Source organism: Pholcus phalangioides, unplaced genomic scaffold (genome assembly GCF_987345545.1).
Source record: "Pholcus phalangioides strain wild (caught in Gottingen) unplaced genomic scaffold, Ppha-v1.0 ptg000009l_1, whole genome shotgun sequence".
Lineage (NCBI taxonomy): Eukaryota > Metazoa > Arthropoda > Arachnida > Araneae > Pholcidae > Pholcus > Pholcus phalangioides.
In genome coordinates, this window is record NW_028301602.1 from 52,482,725 (window position 1) to 52,496,120 (window position 13,396).

Genomic DNA, 13,396 nt, shown 5'->3' on the forward strand with positions numbered 1-13,396 from the left:
TGTACCAATAGAATACTTAGCAATGAATGTAAAAAAAAACTAAACCCAGTTATATTACTAAATTAAAGTATTTTGTTAGTAACTCAAATCCATACCTAATCGTGCTGCAAGTGGCCTAGGAAAGGCCAAAAAAAAAATCGGCCAAATTTTCCTAGGCCAAAAAAAAAAATTGAAACACAAATTTTGGATTTTCATCAAAGGTATCCCAATTCCTTCCCCCCTCCAGTTATTATGTACACATTTATTTTAGTTGCTTATATTTATTAGTTATATTATGTATAATAATTAGTTAATATATACAGGGTGGTAACTGTTGACCGCCCAATAATTACACACGATTCCTTGTAAAAAACTAATACAGAAAAGGGTTTTCCATTTTTCTGAGAGATCTACTTGAAATTTTTTTTTAACCAAATCAATACTTTTTGCCAAAATGTGAAATTTTTTTACATTCACTATAAGTCTTATTTTCTGAAGGAAAGTGCATACAGTGCGTACGTGTTTACTGCGAGATCATTATTTTACGTTGTTTTAATCAGATTACAATGTTTATCAATAAAACGACAGTATTTAATTTTGGTTTTTTTTTTAAATTTTCATCGAAACTGTTACTTGTAAAAAGCTTCGAGGGATGTAAAAATGGTAGCTTGACTAGGATGCGACTTAGTGGAAACAGTAAAATAATGATTCAATCAGAAACATTTAATCAAACTTATTACATTACGAATTGACGCATTCAAAATAATTTTTGGTTTCGAATTTTTCTGTTGATTCACACTATTCAACTCAAGGATATTTCCATGATTTTAGGGTGTTTTTGCAATACCTTCTAGAGAGAAGGCCTTCGCCCGAGATATTTTCGATGCTGTGACGTCACCACACTCCGGCTTAAACGAGAAAGAGAATTTCTTCTTCTCGGCATTCTCCCCCGATCCACGCTCTGCTTCTCCCAAGAAATCGCCATTAACGAAGGCACGTGGTCGTCGATTAGATATTTTTTTATAGAAATATGTCTGACCCAAAAGTATCTGTATTTTATTTTCCGAAATGTGAAGATCTGAAGAAGAAGTGGTTGAATTCCATCCAAAGAAAGGACTTCGTACCGAATGATCGCAGTAGTGTAAGTGCTCATTTCGTAAACATTATATTGTTTTATTCTTTAAGAAAAATTAAAGAAAAAAACAACGGAATGCAAAAAAATCAACTCCGATATTAAGAAGAGATGGGACAAATAGTGATTCGGCGGAATAACCGAGTACCAAATATTCAGATAATGTTTTGGCCAGATAGCAAATATTTCGTGGCCGAATATTAATTTCCTTAAAATTCATCACAATTGTAAATGAAATTAGTGTTTTTAATTAAGAAATGAAATTATTGGTAATTTTAAATATTGAATTTTAAGTATGGAATTTTTTTATTTCAATAGATATTGTAAAACTGGTAATTGGGAGATATTGCCATGATACTGACAAAATTTGACAATGATACATCATAGTACATTAATATTACCAAATGATTTTTGTTTTTAATTAATTACAATTTCATATCCAATCAAGGAAATGTAAATCATTATTTACTCCTAACTAGTAATGCACCATATAATTTATGAACTAGTATTTAACTAGTTATAATAATAGTATATTATATATAATTTAGCAGCAGATTATTTGTCCCATCTCTTATGGAGAACAAGTAATGGTCAGAGACTAAATTAATTTCATGTTATTACCAATAGCCATCAGTCTGATTATGCTTATTTTATGTCTAGGTATGTGAACTGCATTTTCTGGCCATGGATTTGTTAACAGAATCTTCAGCTTTTGACAGTAACAGTGGTAATACTTTAACAGCTCCGTTGATAATTAAGAGAAGAAAGAACGCTGTGCCGTGACTCTTCGAAGGATATCCATCAACTTCTATGACACTTCCTATTAAAGGAAGGTTATCTCCAAACTACAAAAAACACTGAAAGAATGAACGCTTAAAAACGGCCCTTGAGGAAAGTGTGACTGATGCAGCAACATTTTCTCAGCAGAGACAAATCAGCAGTATGGAAGATCTACAGTGATGTGTTGAAACATTTGGTCTTGACAATTTTTATGAAGTGTCGAATCAGTGAAAAATTTTGTGTTTATCATTTGGATATACAACCATACCCACAGATTTCGCATTCAGTGGTTGTAAGTAATCTTAATGTTTCTGTTTATCTAAAAAGTATTGCATTGAAAAGAATTACAAAATTTACCCTCCCATATAAGTTCACAAATTTCAATGACTTAATTGATATATTAGACACACTTAAAAGTATGAATCCTATGTGTGAGGAAAAAATTCCTCTAAAATCGATTTCTTCAATGATGCTCTGTCTTCTTTGAAGACTGGTGAAAATGAATTACTGATAAATTTTATAGAGGAACAAATTAAGATTAGTCGTTGTGCAAAAAACAACTTTAAATACTCTAATGACATCATATATTTGCTACTCTGTTACATTCAATTTCGCCACAAGTGTACAAATTTATAAGATCTAGCAATAAAATAATACTGCCTCATCCATCAACTTTGAGGAAAATTAGTCAGCGACTACCAGTTTCACCAACCGAGGAGGTGAGTCAAAATTTCTTGATGTACATAAAAGTCAGAGCAAAATATATTTCTGATGCAGATAAAGTTATTTTTCTTGTTGACGAAATTTACATAAAACCTTATTTTGATTATAAGGGAGGTTCTGTTGTTGGCATGGCCTTCAACACAGAAGAAGCTGCGAAGAGTGCTTTTGTGTTTATAGTTTCCAGCCTAATGTCCCCTTTTAAAGAAGTTGTGCATATTTTACCTGTGTTCAAGATAAATCACGTATTGTTACGTAATGTTATCTTAAGTTATTTTAGGTTTAGAAAATATTGGTTTCACAGTTATTGGTGTTGTCACTGATAACAATGCTATCAATAGAAAAGCAATGAGCTTGTTCACAAAGCCACATAAGAATTTATATATGTATCCCCAGCCTCGGTGTCCATCGAGACCACTATTTTTTGTTATAGTGTGTATTTGTTAAAAAATATCAGAAATAACTGGTTGAATCAAAGAAATGATGGCAAGTGCTATTTTTACCTGAACTTTGATGTTTCAGTTGACAATTTTTGTACAGCATCTTTTGCATCAGTGAAACAACTGTATGACAGACTCTGCAAATGTTGTCTCATATGCAAGAGGGCTAACATGAAAATCTCAGACCTTTTAATTTAGAGAGACAAACATCAAACTTGTACTCAGTCTTCAATTAGTTTGTTTGCGAGGCTTTAAATATATTGGGTCCAGACAGAAATATCCCTCATTTTACTGATACTGCTGAATTTATCAAAGTAATCACAGTAATCAGATAATCATAGTAATAATCATATCATATATAGTAATAAATGATATATAATAATCAGAGTAAGCATAGAGAAGTTCTTGTAAACACAGCTTTTACCACCTTGGAAGAGTTTGAAATTTTAGGAAATGTATATGAATGTTGTAGTTGTCACAGGGAAGCTGATATTGCTCAAAAATTTTTTATGGATTTCATCTAATATTTTACTCAAAAATCTGTGTATGAATAAAAATGATTTGGTGACAAAGAAAAAAGGGAAAATTAGGAATGAAAAATGTGCAAAGAGGAAACTTGATTGTTTTGATCAAGTTCGGTAAATGTATAAGTAATGGGCCACTTAACATTTAATTAATTAGCTCCGAAACTTGAAATAATATTTACTCAATTACTTTTCAATATCAGTCAAACATTTATCCATCATTATCAGCTCAAAATTTCAAATTCACCTTTAAATTCATTTTTTATTTTTAAATCTTTGAAATAAGTGTCTCATTACTGGTACATTTTACACCTCCCTTTTTTTTTTAAAAAAAAGTTATACATAAATGATGGTGGTTATGATTTTAGTCGTTCACAGAAAATTGCCATCAAGTTCTGAATATATATATATTGCTCACATGCTTTCATGAAAAAACTTAGATACTCTTTCCACTCTGAGCATTTAAGTACTGAAAAAGAAATGTGTTTATGTGTGATGGTTATGTGTTATGTGTGAAGATGGAAGTTTCATAATCATACGAAATTTGGTTAAAGGGGTTTGTCGTGTCAACTCCTGTAGTTGTTAGTTATGTTCTATATAATGACGTTGTGACTGAGAAACTGAAAAATGATGTTGAATTCATGTTTAATGCAAATGTTCAATTAAAGATTGTTTTTCAATTCTAGCAAGTTTTATTTCTTGTGTAATTCCATGTGTGTAGTGAAAAACATTGGATAGAATTTTTTCTCCCCAGCCTAAATAAAATATGAACCTGATGTTATTTATAATCTTGAACATAGATCACACTTTGCTTCATAACAAACCTCAAAATTAATCTACGTATTCTTGGTTTGTTTTTTTTCTGGCTTATTTCTAAAGAATCTTCGAATAAAAATGAATGTTTAAGAGAAGTTATAAATAATAAAACAATTTTATGCAAAGAAGAAACTGGTGACATATATTGAAGAAAAAAACTATTTTTGAAATGGATTTTTACTACTTGAATGTTATGAATTTGTGTACGAATGAGAATCATACAATCTATATCTAATCCATAGTTTTCATTGAAATTTTCTGGAAGGAGCAAAGCATATTTGTTCATTCGTTCTTTTTTCTTCCTTTCAATAAAATACACATTACGTGAAAAGTTTGTATATACTGTATATATTTTTTAAATGACAAAATATATAGTGAATATTGCATATGTCTATCTTAATGAAAAATAAAGGATATTTTACATATACTTGAATTTTGGTATTCAATGGATATTTTTTTGGTTAAAATCAACAGAAATGAAATTCCGAAAAATTCTCTTGGGGAAATTTTGATGTCAAATGGTAATTCAAATATTGTCAAGTTTTCGTAAAAACTCTGGCTCTAATTGATACTTGAAAATAATGTTGAATTATAAGTATAAACTCGTCCATTCGAGTGCTAAATTCTTAGGTAATTCAACCTTTTTTTTATAAGAAAAAAATATCTATTACAGCGGGGTGGGTCAAAAAAAAAATATATATAACGGCGCTACAGTGTGTGGTGCTGCTGGAAAACGATCTTACAGGGAAGACGATTCTAGGACGGAATTCGATGACGTCACGAATCTCGGGGTCAGGCCTTCTGCTCTAGAAGGTATTGGTTTTTGGAGCACTGATTCTGAATCTGACATTGGTTTTATCAGATCGGCTCTAGTTTTTGAGTGAATGAAAGTTGAATTTCGATGGTAATACCATAACCAAAACGCCTATAAATACCTATTGGGGGGGGGGGGACTTCTTTTCGGAACTTCTATATGATAATATTGCATTCAATCAATCCGTTGAAAATTACCTGTATCAACGTTCCTGATTAAATAACAAATTCAAGAAAAGTTTGACTAAAAAATAGGAAAAACCACTACATTAAAAAAAAAAAAATTCGGGACGGATTAAAAATATATAACTATAAAAACTATATATAGTCTCGGAAACAGTTTGAACACTTTTTTTGGGAATGACCCATATATGAATTGCCATCATCATCATTGTGCCCCCACCCCAGCAATAATGACCTTGCCCCCCAGACTTCCAAGTCTATCTCCCCTAATGTTTCACACTGTAAGGGGTCATTCAAGTATTACGTCTGCATGGGGGGGGGGGATTCGGATTTGCTGACTTTTGATGACGGGGGGGGGGGGGGGCAAAAATAGCTAAAAATCTGCTTACGTAATACTTGAATGGCCCCTAGCAAGTTATAACAAAAACTATTTTTGAAAAATTAGAGAGTGAATGAAGAAAGCAAAGCAACTGTATCACTGCAAGTAGTCAACTGAATAGGTCTGAAGAGTTTTCTAGCACTTTCGCAAGATAGCAGCTCTGTACATGCAAATTAGAGGGTTTATGGCAGGGGATAGGTTTCGGGCACTTTCCCCTAAATCTTTGTATTGAACTTGTTTTGAGAAATAAATTATTTGTTTGATGCACAAGGGTGTAACAAGCTACTCACTAACTTGTTGCATTAATTTGAAGAATTATTAATATTTAATTCACCCTAATCATTAAATATTAATGAAGCCTTTTAGAATATAATTTTATTTACGACACTAGACAGTCTGGGAATTGGGTCTGACTTTTATTCAGATATCATGTATAGAAATAGGTGAGGCACCTATATGCACAGGTGTTACTTTCAATGCCTTTTGCAGATTCTCAGAAATGACCCTGCCCTTTGGGCAGTGGTATCTTGAGAAGGAGTGGCAGATGGATTTTATCATTGGTATGTAGACATCGGGGCAGCAGCGAGATTCCAGTAGGGGATGCTAGACTGGGACCCAAAGGGGATGGGGTGCGACGTTTAGGAGACGGAACCAATGAGAGGGAACAGGAAGAAATTGGACGAGAGAAGGTGGTTGAAAGAGGCAGAACGAACTGGGTCTTGATGAGAGGTGGTTGTCCGGTTTTTGGGGAGAAGTGAAAGGAGCGGAAGATGACGAAAGCCTGGGGTAAGTCTTGACCTATTGCTTTCTCCATTCCTCTCTCACTCAAGAAGTAGTAGCATAAAAAATATGTACTGATTTATAAGTATCCTGATTATAAGTAACTGATTTATAAGATTTATAAAAACATCCTCATATGTACATTATTGGTTATAGTTGTAAATAAATAATCTTTTACTCCGACCTGAGGACAAGGGTTGAACAATTGAGTGGTATTAATTGGTATCTTGAGTATCAGCCCCAGATGCTGAGAGCAGCTGGGACCTCAGACAAACAATTGACAATCAAGTGGGGAAAATCCAGTAGCTCGCCGTTCAGTTCCGACTTGTCACGCAACGTCTTCAAATGTACAGGTTTTTTCCCTTCCTATTATAAAAGTAAATGCTTATGATGAAACGTTTTCAGCATTGTGTGACTCGGGTGCCTCTATTTCTCTGATTACAAGTACTCTTATGAATAAATTACTTAAGGGTAAAGAAGGCGTAAAGATAGATAATAATGATATTCAAATAAAGGGTGTTACGGGGAAAACCCTTAATTATAAGGCATGCTATATTGTACCGATCTGTTTGAATAACTTTAGCGTTAATCAAAAGGTATATGTCGCTGAAAATAGTTAAAGTAACGAGTACGAAGCAATTTTAGGTTATGATTTTTTAAAGAATGGCAAATTTTCGTTAGATTCGGAGAAAGGTATACTATGTAATAAAAATGTTATGGCTACATTGTTGGATCGGAAAGAAGTTGTCAAAACATTAACGTTGACAAAGAAATTGGGAGTTCCTGCTCGTACACAAAAGGTCATTTCAGTAGCCACGACAGAGTTCCCAGTCGGTAGAACAACAAAATAGTGATAGAATTGCCCATTCGGTAGGCACAGTAGATGACCAAGGAAAAGTTAATGTGTTAATTTCTAATATGTCTGAGGTACCCCTTCACTTAAATAAAAGTATGAAATTAGGAACTGCTCAAGCTTTTGATGAGGATAAAAATTGTTTGGAAGAACCAGTGCCCTTGACAAACAAGAATTTACCCCCACTTATCTGGAAAAGATTTCAATTTAGGCTATGTGCCTGGGGAGCTTAGCGTTCAGTTAGAAGCACTTCTTAAGCAATATAGTGATATTTTTGCCGAGACATTACGAAGTTGGGTCGCACATCTTTAGCAACCCACAAAATTCCTTGGAACGGTCAACCTATTCAGCCATCACCAAAATATCGTACACCTTATGCCCTCAGAGGGGAACTAAAACGTCAAATAAATGAAATGTTAGAAGCAGATATTATATCGAAATGCGTAAGCTCTTGCCCAGCTCCGACTTTGATGGTGAAAAAAAACAAGATGGATATAGGATGTGTGTGGATTTGCGACGCACAAATATGGCAATTGAAAATGATAGTTATGCTCTACCATTACTTCAAGACATATTAGCACAACTCGATGGTGCACAAATTTTTAGTAGTTTAGACCTGACGTCTTCATATTATCAACTAGATGTTGCACCAGAAGATAGACCAAAGTTAGCGTTTTGGAACGAAGAGGGTGTTTTCCAATTTAACACTGTGCCGATGGGATTAAAAACTGTCCCTTCAGCATTTCAGCGAATCGCTGATGAAATTTCCGAACTCCATGATGATAAAATATTTTGTTTTATCGACTGCGTGCTTATAGCATCAAAAACTGCTGAAGAGCTCTTACTCAACTCCACAAGGTTTTTGAAATGTTGCGCAAATATAATTTACAATTAGCACCTCAGAAATGCGAGTTCTTTTGTGCCGAGATACTAGTATTTGGGCCATATTATTGGGTCACAGGGCATTCAACCATATGACGATAATGTGAAAGCCATTGTTGATTTCCCAGCCCCTAAAACTTCCGATGGACTGAAGTTGAGCAGAATGCCTTACAGCATTTAAAAGCTGCGCTAATCAGTCCTCCCGTTTTAGCATATCCAAAATTTGATGAACACTTTTATCTCGGATGAGATGTTTCTAAAATAGTCATTTCTGAATATTTATATCAAATACACGAAGAAGGTCCTAGACCAATAGCATTTATGTCAAGGAAACTGAAACCTCCAGAGAAAAATTACCCGGCTATTGAATTGGATCTATTAGCAATCATGGAGGGTATCAATTATTTCCGCTCATACCTTATAGGCAGACACTTCACGGTGGAATCAGACCACAAACCATTGAAATACCCTTTGTCTTTGAAGACTGGTAACCCCCGATTAGCCCGGTGGGCTCTGAGTCTTGGTGAATACAGCTTTGATGTTACCCATAAAGCGGGAAGTCAAAATCTGGTAGCGGATGCTCTTTCTCGACAAGTAGCGCATATAATCGCCGTAGATACAAAGGAGCAGTGGCAAAAGCGTATTTGAGAATTGCAAAAGACAGATCCACAATTAGCTCCTATAATGCAGTCTCTGACCGAACAAACCCCTTTGGCAGTTAAGAAAGTTTCGGACACATACTTTTAAAAGCTTGATTTTTTTTAGATCATCAATCTATTTTAGGGGTTCTTATCGCATCGGCTTCAGAAATGGGTAATACAATCCATCTAAATGATAAATATACCTTATATTTGCTGTTCCACTAATTTCACAAATAATGAAAATCGAACATTTTCTTTGTATAGGTGTGTACAAACTTTTTTTATAGGCATTTGTATTGGTATTTAATAGGCGCTTTCAGATTCAAATATAAGGCTTCTAAAGTTGATCATTCTGTTGGATTTGTGTTACGGCTAAAAAAAGTAAAAAAATAAGTAAATTTTGTCTTTCCACTATTTGTCTCTGCTACTGAAGGAGGAACTTCATACAGTTCCGAAACGCATCTAGCTGTTGTTCTCTTCTAATTTTTGGTATGCTCACGTTGTTTTCCCTAGTATATTGTCTCACCCAAAAGGTAATTCCAACATTCTAAAGGTAACATTCTAACGATAGCTAACATTACAAGATTGATAATAATTTATATGTTTTTATCATTATAACATTATTTTCATTTAATTTAATTCATCCCATCAAGTGCGATAAAAACTGATGAGTGGTTGAATTCGGGGATATTTCTGCATGATTTGTTCTATATTTATATTATTTATCAACTACATTTGGGAATTATGCATAATCACTGATAAAAGTGATAAATGTCGGAAAATTAATTTACTTTATACCGACACAATTGGTGATTACGTTTAATAACTGGCGATTATGGGTAATCACTGATTTTTCATATTTACTGCAACATATACACATGAGTTCATACCATTCACAAAATGAATTTTGATAGCTTTTTAATGAAGTATTTTCTCTAACATACAGATGTGGGATAAACAAAGTACTTGAAAATTATAATGAATATAAGCAAGACTCCTGAAGTAGCAATTATTAAATTTGTGAATTGAACCAATAGTAGAAAAATAAAAAAAATGAGAAAAAGTGCCCATAAAAATAAAGAAAAATGTTCCGCATTGCAAGGTATTGAGAACTAGCGGCACATTTGCAATATTAATAATATTCTCACATATTTCTCGAAGATTTCTTGCATGAAGTTTGCACCAGCCCATATTACATCATTTATGTGTTCCTCTTCCGACTAAGAAACGGATGATTTTTTTAGATGATTCATTTTCTGAGCTTGATAAAAGCTCTTCTCTGTCGCTCACTTTTTTTACCTTGTTTCAATATTGTCGCAAGTGAAAATGAAGGTGATGAAGCAGTCAATTGATTATAGGCAACTGAATAACCGTTTTTGACATAGGAAAGAAACAATTTTAGCTAACAATAAAAGGAGGGGGAAAAAAAAGAATTCCAACTTGCTGTGGAAGAACAATGAATAGGAATGTATTTTGTACAGGTAATACAGGGTATTTATCTGTATTTGAAAAATGGTCTACTTATCTCAAAGCAAAGCTAATAAACCTGAATAAAGTCCTAAAAATTATGTTGAACCCCCCCCCCCCCCCCGTGAACTTCCGAATCTCTGCTCATGACTATGTGCAAGATTACAAGAAAAATAAATCTGAGATCAAAGGATCCACCTATGGACCCTTTGTCACCGATGGTTCAAATGATGAATTTTGTTTTCAAAAAGTAATTTCTCAATCGCAAACGAAAAACTCCTTCTTTACGGTCGCTCCTCTTTTACGGACAAGTTGTTTTGTTCCGCAGGGTGTCAGCAAGAGAGGGGATTCACACTGTATTTCATTCATAAGCGGATGCAGGCGCTTCGAACGAGGGGGGTGGGTGGATTTTCCTCCTCCACTCCCCGCCTATGATAATACAGATTTATTTTTGGGGAAACGGAGGGCGGTAGGGGCAGGTAGGCTGGGCCCGTGCACTGACCCCCCCCCCAAGCCCATTAAAAATTAGAAAAAAGAAATTATACAGTGAAACTCCTCTAAGACGACAGGTTGGCTGCTGATCGCATAGGTGGCCACGAAATAGGGGTTATTTTTGTATTATGTCTATGGAGCCTATTTCCCTTTCCGAGAAAAACTTGCCGCAAAGATAAGTTGGCCAGAGAATAGGGTTGGCCGCCTATGAAAGTTTCAACAGATTTATGTAAAAAAATTGAAATATCAAAAGAAAATACTCTTTATATGTTATATTTATCAATTTCTGTTAATATAAATGCTTTTTGAAGGGCAGTAACTCAGAATTTCTCAGGAAGAAAATTTTTGTGCCCCCCCCCCTCGAATTCTTTTATGCCTCTCCCGAAAGTTGATCCTGCGTACGCTACTTGGTAGAGGCGACCAGTCCCCCCTGTTTCCGCTCATGATTTTATTGCTCTTCTATAGGTATTTAATTTTCAATCGCAACACACAATTATTGAATGGTTGCATAAAATTTCTATGATAAACACAACGTTTAATAAAAATTGGCGACACTGATAAATTGACAGAATAAAATATGCTACAGTCTATCAACGCCTTTTACAAGAAAATCTGTTTCCCTTTGTTGACGGGAATTATCTGATATCTAAGAATGCTTCTATTTCACTGCTGAGTTCCTAATACCTCCCCAACCCAAAGTAGTCTTCCTGATAATCCTCGAAGAAAACCGATGTCAAACAACACACTCAATTGTCCATTTCTGTTCGTCTATGTATGAGTGTTTATGTTATCAATGTGCAGGAAGGTACATGTGTCCCACAACTCTTCTTTAACAGTGTCCTTTAATTTTAGAGATCTTCAAGTGAGGGGCAGTCTGAAAGATTAAAAATGGAGAAAGGAAAGGGGCGTATGACATGGCAGTATTAGTGTCCGGTGCAATACAAAAGATATGGGGGGGGAAGGAACTGGTTTTCTCCGATGCAGATGTGCGTTCCTGGCACTTTCGAAACCATTTTTGATGAACGCATATGTGAGTTGCTGCCCCTTTTGGTACACTAGAGTTTTGACTCACATATGCATCGCGGTCCCTCAGCTGGTTTATATCCAACCAAGAGGTGGGGGGGGGGGGGGGGTTGATGGGCACGATCACCACACCAAGAGTCTGATATGGTAGAATAAATCTGTCCCGTATTTTACGGGACTAGCAAAAATTACCTCCTCAGACACGATTCGCGAATGGGGGGGGGGGGGGACACTGACTACTGTTTTTGCACCGGGCGCCACTTGGTGTAAGATCAGCCCTGAGTGGCCACAAACCATCGAAACATTTTTCTGGTTTTTGGTGCATCGAGTAAGATGCTATTAAAAATATTTTATATTTTCATAAAGGGTGGTTGATGACGTAAGCATTTTCCAAACCCCCCTCTCCCCTTGTCATCAAAAGTCAGCAAACTGGAAACCCTCTCTTTCCCCCCCCCCATCCCCCCATTGATGATGACGTAATACTTGAATGGCCCTTAGTCAGATAGAATGAGATTCCTTGAAAAGGGTCGGGTGATCCTACAATCATAAGGCAACCTGCACTTATGTCTTCAACGTAGTGCCGATGGTCGACAGCATGTTTCGCCGATTGGTGTGGATTCTGCGAGTTCTACAAGTGGTGCAACTTTCAAATGGTGCTCCGACTCCTATAGGTTCCAGAGGTGAATTTCCTCTAATGGTCAACATCGTCCGCCTCACCTGAAAAAAAGGGACCCTTCGTTCTCGATGAAGGACAGACAAACGAGTTGTTCAACGATGTTACACTGATAGGAACTGATCCTCGACTGTATTTGGGTGAGACTTATTTTTGTCGTTTTGCGAATCAGTGTTGTCGATTTCAGAATTAACATTTATTCATTTGAACTGTAACGTGCAACCTATTCTAAGTACATTGTAGCAATAAATGTTTTGATCTGGAACTTGCCTAGTTTACTTATTATCTGTTGAATTGTTTGGATCCTTGAATCACGGGAATGTAGCATAACAATATGCTACAATCGTCAAGTCGAAGAATTATGAAGAGGACTCCTCGAGCAGTGACAGTTCGAATTGAAGCATCTTCGGATAATGAGTGGCGTCGCGAAATATTGATGACGGCACCGAAAGTCACTGCATCGTATCATGCGATTTGACGAAGATGATACAGAAGTTCGATGCGGATGACAGAGATTTAAGTCTGTACTTACAGTACTTCAAGTACCAAGCTGAACTTGCGAAAGTACCATAGGAACAATGGGTAACTAGCTTATTGTATTACTGACTTATAAAGTTTCCGCAATCATGATCCGTGAACCATGCCATTTTATAAGAAATTTGGACTGGTGGGGCACTAGGAAAAAAGGGCACTCGAAGCAGAATAAGTTCCAGTGTGTTCGTACAAATGATATAGCATTCGAAAATTTCAAATTTTAATAAAAATATTAATAAGTTATTAAAATATTGACTAATAAAGTTATTAATTATTAAAATATTG

At 35.3% G+C, this 13,396-nt stretch overlaps 1 protein-coding gene and 1 long non-coding RNA gene across 6 annotated transcripts in view; one reads left to right on the forward strand and one right to left on the reverse strand.

Moving 5' to 3' along the window:
- muc (dihydrolipoamide S-acetyltransferase muc) overlaps nt 1–13,396 on the reverse strand; it is a 291,233-nt gene that overhangs the window by 203,117 nt on the left and 74,720 nt on the right. The gene's annotated exons all lie outside the window — the stretch shown is intronic.
- Nucleotides 837–4,260, forward strand: LOC149083286 (uncharacterized). Its single transcript, XR_016193241.1, has 2 exons — nt 837–1,120; nt 1,772–4,260. It is a non-coding gene; the product is annotated as an uncharacterized LOC149083286 (long non-coding RNA).